Source organism: Pithys albifrons, chromosome 16 (genome assembly GCF_047495875.1).
Source record: "Pithys albifrons albifrons isolate INPA30051 chromosome 16, PitAlb_v1, whole genome shotgun sequence".
NCBI lineage: Eukaryota > Metazoa > Chordata > Aves > Passeriformes > Thamnophilidae > Pithys > Pithys albifrons.
Window position 1 is genome coordinate 4,806,733 of NC_092473.1, and position 11,790 is coordinate 4,818,522.

The 11,790-nt window shown below is 42.0% G+C and overlaps 1 protein-coding gene across 32 annotated transcripts in view; it reads left to right on the forward strand.

Annotated features, from left to right (window-relative positions):
* The window catches only part of RBFOX1 (RNA binding fox-1 homolog 1), a 795,203-nt gene extending 794,391 nt beyond the window's left edge, over nt 1–812 (forward strand). For all 32 annotated transcript variants that reach the window (XM_071570925.1, XM_071570934.1, XM_071570936.1 and 29 more), the window contains one exon: nt 1–812. This exon is cut by the window's left edge. The gene's annotated coding sequence lies outside the window, so the exon portion shown is untranslated.
* The last annotated feature ends 10,978 nt before the right edge of the window (nt 813–11,790 follow it).

An 11,790-nucleotide genomic window follows, 5' to 3' on the forward strand; every position in this document is an offset into this window, starting at 1 on the left:
ACAAAGTTTCTGTAGCATTTATATCTAAGGATGAGAAATAAATTATCTTGGAAATTGAAACAGAGAGAGAAAGAGACTATATGAATCGATGAAAAATGGGGCAGTAACATATATTTATAGTGGTGAGGGAATGAACTGAAATTTATTAAGAGTTCAATCCTCACATTTATTATATAAGATATGCAAAACAAGCCTCCTGTTGAAATAAATATTTAAAAAAATAGTAAATTTCATTTAAACACCACAATAAAAGCAACTTGAAAAATGTTTACCAAATGTTAGGCTTCCAATTCAAAGTGTGGATGATACATCTTTTTTTGGAATTGCACACACAAAATGTCTAACGTGGAGAATAACAGAATTTATTTGCAATTTTAATTTTCCTGAGATGGCTTTACAGCTCCCACTCTCCAAATGATTATATGGCGTTTTAGTCTATTAAAATTATCTTGAAAGGTTGAGGGTGCAGCCCATATTAGAAAATATTTTGTTTATAAAGCTCCTACAGTACGCCTAGTAGTCATTTTAAAATGTATGTCTTAAATAGTTATGTAAGAAAAGCATTTGAAATTTTTTTACAATATATATTGGGAATGTTTTCACTTATATAAATAACTACTGATAATATGACTTATGAAAAAAATTATTACTACCATATGTGGAATATAGTGACTTCTAAACAGATTTAAAAAGAAAACCCCTACAAACCCAGAAAATGTGTATATCTGTCTTTAGAAATTAGTGTTTATATCACAACCGTGATTTGTGAATAAAGAAAAATGGTTTGTAATATCAAAATAAAAGCTTAGTCTGAAAAGGTAAAAACATGTTGGTGTTCAAAGTCATTTTGCTTTCCCTTCTCCCCGCGTTGGCCCTGGAGCTGCACCGTCGGTACCGCGCATGAAATGCCCACAGACAGAGGGCACGGTGGCATTCCCACCCGAGGGAGCTGGTTCCTGCCCAGGGTGCGTGGGGGCTGCTGTCTGTGTGTCTGTCCGTGTGTCTGTCTGTGTGTGTGCATGGTGGGGGACAACACCCTCCCCAGCGCGGTCAGCCCCGGCCGCTGCTGCCGCACCCCAAGCGGTGAGAGCCAGGACGGGACTGGGGGGAAGGTTTGATTCCAAGAGAAGGCAAAGTTACACCAGCACCAGCTGCATTGTTTCAGGCAACACTGCGTGGGGTGTGAAGAAGAGTTGGGGTTTGTTTGTGGGAAATAGGACTTCCTTGGGAGGGGCAGGCACTGAGCTCTGTGGGCACCAGGGACAGTGCCCAGGGAATGGCCTGGAGCTGTGTCATTGGAGGGTTAGATTGGATATTAGGAAAGAGTTCCTCACCCAGAGAGGAGGTGGTTGGCCACTGAACAGGCTCCCAATGGCAGTGATCACAGTACCAAGGCTGCCAGACTTCAAAAAGTGTTTGGATTATACTCTTCAGGCACATGGTGTGACTCTTGGGGATGGGCCTGTGCAGGGCTGAGGGTTGGACTCGATGATCCCTGTGGGTCCCTTTCCCCTCTGACATATTCTCTGATTCTGTGGTTCCAAGAAAAGGCAAAGTTACACCAGGACTGGCTGTATTTTTCAGGCAGCACTGCATGATACATGAGGAGGAACTGGGTTTTGTTCATAGGGAAGAAAAAAAAAAGCATTTTCCAAACTTCCATATTCCAGTGAGCCTTCCATTTAGCTGTCACTTTTAATGGGCAGCTTCTATTGCTATGCCTGTCAGGTACAGGGCAGAAAGCAAAGGAGGCTCCTTCTTGTCCTTCCCAGGTTTGTTGCCCAAACCACATGGCAGATGTGGGTCTAAGACTTGTCCAACAGATCATAAGGCTGATGAGTTTAATGTGCCTCAGCCATGTCATGTGCAGGCCAAAAGAATTATGTGACTCTTCCACCTGGCTTAATACTATACTGTAATTTAGTGGAGGAAGAGAAGACAGAAAGCTAAGGGATTCAATATTGCTTGCTTTGCAGTTTAGCAGGGAGTTTTATTCTGACAAGTGCTTGAGTCCTTCTGGGAAGCTAAAGAGAAGAAACTGATGTTTGCCAGGAATGGGGGGAAAGGCATTATGCTATGATTAATTTATATCTTTCTATGAAACAGCATTGTATGTCCAAGTGTGCTCTCCTGCACGTTGTGCATGATGGATATATTGGCAGTGCTTCCTTCAGTTGCACCATGAAGTGACCAAGGTAGTAATACAGGCTGAGGTTGGAACTGAAGGCAGGTAAGAAGCATGTGAACAGGTAAATACGAGTGGGACACACAGACACACTTGGGAAGCCTGAAATTCCACATCATTTTCACGTGGTTGAATTCATCTGCTGTTGTCTGGTATTGTTGTTTATAGATTTTAATCCAGTAGCTCTTCCTTTTTTCCTCAATTAATAAAAGCTTTGTATTTATTGAACAATTGGCCAGAGAATAAGCCAGAAAATAAGCAAAAGATAAAAAGAAAAGACAGTAAGCTTTTTAAGATATTTTCCCCAATTTTTTAATCTCTAATACAGCTAAAAATAAATTGAATCTTTATAGAAAATCTTAGAAGTCTCCCTGTATACTGTGCTCTGTACTACTCTGTCCTCTGTCATCTTTAAGGGCATTCAGGTTGCTTATTAGCTTCCAATATGGGTAGAATTTTCAAGTTCTATTTTTAAGTAGAATTTAATTCTCTTTAACTTTCTGGAAACCTTGTTCCAATCGCTGTCGTGCCGTATTGCTGTTTCTTGCCTCCAGTGATTTTTTGCAAGTTTGACATGTTCCTCTTGCCACATTTTTTCAGTTTTACAGTACAGATGCTTGAGGAAAAAAGGCTGTGCAAATCATTTCCTCCCTAAAGTAGCGCTGAAATATCATTTTGGTAGGTGTAAGGGAGAGAAGAAAAAAGAAGAAAAAAAGTAAAATAAAAAGCAACCTTGTTTCAGTGGGAAGAGAAGATTTGAGTGGGAGGTGAGATCAGAAGAAAGACAATGATTTTGGGAGGTCTTTGAAGAATTTATGAAAGTGTCATCAAAACCACTCATTTTCCCAGTGTTATAAAAGTTTATCTTGGTGCTTCATTTATACCTAAAGGGCATATGCTTCACCTCTCACTATAACATGAGCTTTATGCCAAGTCTTTCCGGACTTTCCAGGCACCTTTTATGCCTCTCCAGCACTTCCCTAGTGCTCTGCATACCAATAATTGTCTCCCAGCACTTCACAGAAAGCACAGTGGACACAGACTAGGATCAGAAGAGGTATGGGTAGTATATGTCAGTATAGTATCACCTCCAACCTTGTCTCTTCATGAGGTAAAAGTGAGATGAGCATGGGGAGGAAAAATACTAAAATTACTTCTAGATCCAGGAGCTGGTCCTTATTTTCATACTTGGAAAAGAAAGGGGGTTTTTTTTATGCTGGTATCAGTGTAAGTCTGCAGGTACATTTCCTGTAACCACACAAAGGATGACTCCATTGCAGTGGCAGTGCAGTGGTAACAGTGCTGGGCCTGCCTTGCTGCACTGGCTGGGATGCAGCTCCCACCCAGACTACCCACTCATGAAGAGCAGATACTTTGAATTATACCCATGAAAGGCCCTGGAAAGATCAATGTCATTTTAGGTGTCCAAGCAGGCAGCACCCAGTGCCAGGAGCTCCTGCTCACTGTTTATCAGATTCTTCCATCCTGTCCTACCAGGGTGCCCAAGGAATTGGTTTATGTGGTTTGCAGTGCCTCCTTGCAAAGGAGTACAAAGAATGAGTTTGGGGTTGGAGGGAAGGTGGAGGTGATTGCCATGCCCACTGAAATCATGTTCAAAGCACTCACAAATGCATGTGGGAGATTGTTTTTTAAAAAAAAATCTTCTTTTGGCTCAACTTAATAAAGGAATATTTTTTCCATATGTAGCTGCATTGTTTATATTGAGTTAGGTTACTCTCAATTCTGTTAAAGAACTTTCCCTTTATTTAAATAATTAATCACTGAGAAACACTTCCACAACAGTGTGTTGGTTGGGGCTCTGCCCTGTGTTCCAGTCCCTCTTGCCCATCAGTCAGTGACAAAGCCACTCCCCCATGGCCCTGCTGCCTCCTTGCAGGGGCTCAGAAGACAGGGCAGTGTCCCTTCTCTTCCCCACCAGACAGGCTGGCTCTCTCTACTTCCTGATTCCAAAGAGATTTACAGCTGAGAACCCAGACTGAGCAAAGCTTGTTGTTTAAGGTGCTTTAGAGCACTGCAGGCTTCTGCTCAGCCCTCCCTGCAGGGCTGGGTTTGCTCTCTGCCAGCTGTGATTTACCCCAGCACTGCCTGCCCAGTTTAATGAGTCTATTCTTTAGCAAACAGCCTGTAAGTCAGGAGTTCAGGAAAACTGTTAAATAAAACATAAGCGAATGCAAAAATAATCATTTAATGGACATTATGAAAGGACAGTAAACCAAACAGTTCAGTCCAATGGGTGATGTATAACATCTAAACAAATATGACAACTAATTAAGGATTAGGTTCTGCATTTTGGATGACAGGCCTTATAAAAATGAACAGCTAGGTTATGTTGAGGGGAAGAAAAAAGATGCATTTTGCAAATGTCAGGCAGACAGCTCAGTAAGCAGAAAAACTCAGTTATCCAATTAAAATAAATGTGCACTGTTCTCAATATAAAGAGCTAAAGCATCCTTATGGTGAGGAGTTAAGATCCTGAAATATAAGTGGAACAAAAGCGCTCTCTATAAAGATTAATGTAATCTATCAAGATTAACATTTTGCATGCTGGCAAAGGCAGATAGTAATGTGTTTCAATTCCTGAAATTGGAAGCATTAGACTAAGATCAGCACCAAGTTAAACCACAGGTAACCCCAAAGATTGAATTGAATTCATTATTTACAGCCACGATGGGCTAATAAACTTCCCCTGATGTCTTCCATGGGAAATAGGGACCTGCAGTAGGTGCTATCCTATTTCCCAGGATCCTCCCTGGTACTTCATGCCAAGTGTAATTACAAGTTGCATAAATGTAATTTAGGAAAAAGTCTTTCACTAGAAATAATTCTGATTTATTCGGGAGTTTGATTCCTGTCCTAAGCAAGATTAAGGATTGTTTGAACCTTGCTGTGTGCATGGGTGTCATGAGAAGCCACCAAGTTTCAAGGCCACCAGTGGGGGACATTGTTAAACCTAGTTTTTTTGTTGTTGCTTTCTAATGAAAGGCATTTATTTATAACAGTGGAAAGCAAGCAATGGGAAGAGATCAGAATATTAAACTGGAAACTGGTTTGCACTTGCTTTGTAGGAAAGATCAGTCCACTCTCTGGACCTCCAGCAGAGCATATAATTTTTAAACTAAGATTTAAACCTGCCCTCTGATGCAGGTCTCCAAAATAAGAATTTCTAAGGCTGGAAACACAAAATTTCTAAAAGGATGTTCAGTTCAAGGTGCTTTCAACAGAATTAACATGAAACATATGGATTTTCTGGTGGTTTATAAAGCAGAAAGCAGAACATTATTACTAGGAGGGAGGCTTTAGCAGGGTATTAAAATGAAAGTCAAGCTTTTGAGGTGCCTGACTTATAAAATAAAATCTGTCAAATGTTGAAGTGAGAGGCGATAGCTCTGCAGTGCTGGAGAAAGCATCGGAGATCATGGCTTTAACACTCCCACCTCTGTTTGAATTTGCCACCCACAGAATTGCCACCTTTTTAATGAAGTGAGCAGTTGCACTTGCAGCTCTGAGTGCCTCTGCTGTCCTCACCTTTATCCTTCTAGAAGCTCTGTTTCACATCTTCTTGGACACAACTTTTGATGTTCACCCAGAAGGGCAACGATCCAACTCCCTATTATTTGAGAATAATGGCCTGGGAATACAGACATTGTGACTTTACAGATGCAGCTGATGAGCACTGTAACTGAGGTTTCATCCCAAATTTGAAAGATCTGGAGCCCTGTTGTTCCCCAGTTGAAAAAGCAAACAAAGTTCTTTCAGGAAAAAATAGCAAGCAGGGAAAAAAAAAATAGTTTTATCTGTGAAGCTGAAAAGCAGCTTTTATTGGCAGTTCTCATGCACTAAGAATAGAGAGAGAAATATGCATGTTGCTACAGCTGGTAATTCTGCTGGAGAGACAAGAATTTCCTGTGGGATGTCTCTAGATTCTGAAATATGTTTCTTGATTTTTTAATTTTTTTTAAGTATGACCCTCTGCTAGGCCACACTAAAAATTCCACATTGGCCCCTGTTTTCACCCAACATTGTCCTGTAAGGTCTATTTTTATGACAAGAACTTTCTATATCCCTTGGAGTGTGAGGACCTCATTTGTGCATTGGGATTAAGAGGCAGGCACACATCAATCACCATGGTGTGCTGTACCAGCCCTGCACTCTGAATCCACCCTGAAATCTCCTACCTCTGGAAAATAAGAAGTGGCAACATGAATATGATAAGCACAGCAACATGGCCTACTTTTTGATAATCTTCTTTTATAGCTTTATTCTCGGTGGCTTTGAGGGGAAGTCAATAGAGAAATTGTTTTGCCCAGTGCCAAAATAATGGAAATACATGCAAATTTGTGCTGCCTCTCAGTTGCCTGTCCCTTTGTCATTTAGTCAGCCTGATCCTGTCACTGCTGTGTAGAATTTTACACCTGTGTGGAGCCCACAAAGGATTGGGGACAACAAAATAGGATGTCATTGCTGGAACACCCTCAGAAATAAATCCCCAGTAAAATGAATTCCTGTAAATCAACTGGAGATTTGGGGAAGTGGAAACCAAGTAACTTACTCCTACTGAAGGTCAGAAGGAATTAGCTGCCAACAGATCCCATGTTAGCATTGATCTGTCCCAGATGGGTGGGAGACCTTCAGAACATTGTCATGGATTATTGGAAAGCCCCCCAATATGCTGGTTACTTTATTTTCATGAAAATCTTCTGGTGCTTTCAACGTGTTTTGCACAAAGCACACTCAGGGTTTTGAGAGACTCAAGTCACCCAACAAGATATGGTCCAGCTTGTTTGACTAGATCTTGGACAAAGGACAGTTCCAACTTGTTTTTTTACTGTGAGATTTCCTCATTTTTCCCCATAAAGATGAAAGTTCTTCTCACTTTTAATGTCACTCCTCAACTTATACTTCATTTTCTTCTACATATTGTCAGAACTGCTTCTAAAGATGATAAAAATAAATAAATAAAGAGGAGAAAAAGGAAAAAGAGCAAATGTGTTGTGTAGGTCTGCAGAGGGAACTTAACAATGAGGTAAAGGAGGGAGAGTTGCTGAGTGAGTAGGACCTAGGAATTTTAGATAACCTTAAGGCTGCTGAAAGGAAAAGTCATAAGGTTTCTGTGAACATTCTGCAGAAAAGCAGCCAGCATTAAAAGTGAAACTTTTCACTTCTCTTTTGTGTAAGCACAATCATTCCACAATATCAAGAGTGTATTTTAATCAGAGAAGAAACAAAGGCGTAAATCTGAACATTTTTTTGTGTACTTACTTGCAGTGTTCAGCCCAGAGCATAAAAGCATCTAAGATGATCTATTTTCTGTAAATTCAGAATGCATATCTAAGAACAAATTGATACAGTTTTCAAAGTTAGAGCTAACACTTTTTTAGCAGGGAGAGAGAATTGCAGGATTTTAGTGAGCCAAATAAAAGGCTGGTTTGGGACAGCTCTGCATGTTTTGCATGTGACACAGCGTGGCTGTATCTTGATCCTTGCCCATCATATTTCCTTGACCTGAGGAGCCACAGAACTAACACTGTGTAGGTTCATTGTTAGAAAATTAGAGTTTTGAAATCACTGAAGGCATTCACTTTTTGCTTGTAAACTCCACCAAAGCAGGAGACTTCACAACTGTCCTCCCTGTCCTGGGCATAGAACAGGAGGGACCACTGAGATTTCATAGCAAATGGGCCTTGGGAAGCTGCAAATTAGACCAATTAAACCCACCCCAGAGTTGCTCCAGCCTTTCCCTGAGTTAAACTGGGAACTTGCACTTAACAGAGCTGAGATAAGTCTCTGGCTGATGGATGATTAGTAAAGGAGAACTATAATTTGTTATACAGCTAACACACCAAATAATAAATACATAATAAAATATAATAAATACATAATGAAATATAATAAATAGATACTAAACCACACTAATTCAACCATCTCAGGATTATTAAGACATCCCAGTGAGCTGTCTGAGAAGAGAACTCCAAGCTGGCAGCTCTGCTGGGCAATAGTGAGGAGGGAGAGCCACTTAGGGACGCTGCAGGTGGGCACAGACTGGGCACCTGGAGGGGTTCAGTGCTCTCTGCTCCCTTTGTGTTTGTTACCTTGATGTAAGGCCACAACCACAGCTGCTGAGCCATGGAAGAGCCATGGCAATTCTTTGCCAGCTGCCCTGGTGAATTAAAAGGCACAGTCCAGCCCCATGGGATTATAGCGATTCCCCTCCCATCACTGTGCCAGTCCTTCTGTGCAACGGGCACTGGAGGGTGGCTCACTCCCTTTTCCCATATTTCTGCATACAGGAATTCTCTTTCAGTCTTCAGAGATAAATTTGACCTTGAAGAAAACATAGAATTGAGGCATTTCTCATTCTGAGTTGCATTCCTCCTCATACAGGACAAATTAATGGAATGTTTTTCGACCTCATGCTTTCCTGAGCATTTTGTGTAATAACCCAGCCTAGGTAAGTTATTTTAGAGGAATTGAAAACTGAATTTTCCTACAATCTCAACTGTGAAAGCAAAGCAACTCTTCTGTGAATTTGATGATAATGTGAAGAAAAAGGAGAAAGGCTATTGCAGGGGAAGGAAACCGACAGTCTTGGCAGGAAGTTTAGAGGCTTAGCTCTTCAAGTCACTTTTAATTATCTCCCTCTAAATAGAAAAATTGCCAGTAACTCATTACACACCCATAGGACAATCCTTCCTTGCATAAGAATAAAAGAAACATGCTAAAGAGTGGTACAAAACATTGCAGAATACTTCACTATTAATGAAGGGTGCAGTGCCATGCCCTCATTTACAACAGGCCATCCATCTTTCAAAGAGTTTAACTTAAAACTGAAAAGAAACTGAAGATGAACCATGCACAGGTTTGGGAAATTCCCCAAGGTGGGCGCCTGCAAAACATGTGGGACTTCTCCCCATATGTGGAGTTGCTTGTACCTAAGATGGCTTTACTGGAAATATTACTAAAGTTTTAAAGAGTACTTCTAAAAGACAGAAACTGGGATTGCACTGTTTTCAGTAGTAATTGCATTCCTATGGTGCAGCTTATGAAGGTTTTCTGAGACCTTGTTTTTGTATTTGATCCAGGAGAAGCAGTTTGCTTAAATAACTCAACTCAGTGGGGTGAATTTTTTTCTTTTGTTTTTCCTTTTAAAGATTCCTTTTTTCTTTTTTTTTTTTTTTACAGTTCCTAATATAAAACAAGGAGACTGAGAAGATCAAACAGCAAGTAAAGATTTAAAGAGCATAACACAGAGTCTGGATCTGGGGAAAAAAGCCCCAACAAACAAATAAAAGACCAAAGAAACCCCCCAAAGATTCATACTCTGTCACTATACTAACCTGACTTTAAGACAGCAGTTCCTTTGGGCTCATTTTTTAGTAACTCCAGTAGCCATATTTCAAGAGGAACCTGGGCAAAGGGGTGGACAGGCAGAGGAGCAGCCCCCAACACCCTTGCACAGCCATCTGACCCAGAGAGGGCCTCCACCAGTGATGAAGAGCTTGATGCAAAGCCATTTTCCATGGCAATGGACCCCTCCGTAGCCACCTCCTCTTCCAAAAGGAGATTCATCTGCATTGTGAGGAGCACAAAGGCACTTCCATTTCCCTCTTTGTAGCCAAGCCATGTGGCAAAGGTAACCTTTTGGGTTTGAAAGCCTTTGTTCTTAGCCCCTGACTGATATATAGCACTGTGACAGGCATAAGTTTTTCTCCTTATTCAGCATGAAATTAACTTGACATGTTCAAAGAAGCAAAGCTATCAAGGCAGGATCATAATCAGCATTAGCTTCTTCAGGGGAATCTTCACAGCCAGCCACTGAAATGTAATCTGTCCATGCAACGACTCCCACGGGCACCTCGGGCGCTGCCGCTCCACACGTGCTCAGGAGCAGCCCAGCTCCAGCTGCCCCTGCCAAGGGGCACAAACAAGGACTGAATATCCTCCTGCCCTCTCCCTGCCTTCCCACAGTAGCCCCAAAGTTGTCAGAACCCAGCCCAAATGCATTGTTTTAAATATGCTCATAATGAGGAAACGCATCCAAGGCCATTTGGAGCTGGCATTTCAAAGGTTTAAGTGCCTTTTGGGAAGCTTTTAGGCTGAAACGTTGCTGTTAAGACACTGAAATATTAGTAAATCTTGCAAACGACACAAGTTGTAATGTTGCTCATTTCTGTGGAGCTGCATGCTGTGCTAATGACCCGGTGACTGGATTTTCTGCTTTTGAAAGCAGAGAGATGTGCTGTAAAACTTTCATCTAAGTTGAGCCGCCTCTCTCTAATGAATTTTTTATTTGTTTACTTGTTGTTTCAGTAGACTTTAAAAGTAGCAATTAAAAAAATCCAACCAACCAAACCCTCGCTCCCTAACAAGGAACTTGCCTTAATTCAAGATCTAATATAATGATGCGAAAAACATTGTGCTGTGTCCAGTAAAGTGATAAGAAGGAAAGGAAGATGCATAAATAGGCTGGTATTTTTCATGGGCAGAAATACATAATTCATGTGATGATGGTTTAAGTTCTTATTGGCCACCGCAGCCACACTTCCCACACAGCTGTGCCCGTGCCTGACTCCACTCTGTCACCTGGGCAGAAATTCCTGATGTCCTTTGAACCCTGGCCCAGCTAACTCTCCAGTCCAAAGTAGTTTGCTCACTACAGGGTGCAAAACCTCTTGAGTTTGGCTGTGCCAGGCAAGGGAGGCCAAGCTGGCACATGCAGCATCCTCACAGGGGTTTGAAGCAGAACCTGAGCAAGCTGTCCTGCTCTCTGTGCCCAGCTCCCCATCATCAGGAGCACCCTGAGCCTCAGAAAAGAGACCAGGAATGAAAAAGAAGGAGTAGACAGGAGAGCCTTTGAATGAAATGAGATGAAGAGCAAGCCAAGGCAACTGGGCAGGTGACGCCTGGGGGGACAGTTGTCTTCCCTGGGGTAGGGAGGGGGTGTGTGGGAGCCAAGCTGCATCCCACATAGCAGCAGCAATCCTTCTGTTGGGAAGTGCTGTGTGATCCTGGAGGACCACAGGTGTGGGTAAAATACATTACAGTTCTAATGACCAAAGTCAATGCTGTCACCTCTGCTCCTTCTGCTGGAGTTCACAGCTGGAACAGGAGGAACGTGGTGATGCTCCAGCACTTCCACCTGCCCTTCCTTCACAGAGCCCTACCCTGGGGCACAGCCAACCCATTTATCCTAAGGTTTGCTTTGCTCAGGAGCAGAAAAAACAGTCTGCATACAAAATCAAACAAACCCACCGGCACTCCTATTTCAAAAGCAGAGACCAATATTTAGTTCATCTTTCTTTACAGTAGAGCTGGTCAACACAATATTATTAGAAAAATACGTGATTGAAACCTGGTTATTTTTTGTCTTACTTCTGAGACAACTGGAAGGATAAAAGGGCTTATGGGAGAGGCTGTTGGTAAAAGTTCTGGCCACAACTGCTGCTCTGCCCCTCCTCAAACGAGCTGCCACCACAGTCCTCCAGAGCAAGGCAGGGGCTGGCCAGGAAATTAATGTGACCAGCAGTCAAACTGTGCCTGTGCTCTGCTCACCGACTGAGGTGGCAGTGGGGTCTGTTTTTGAATCT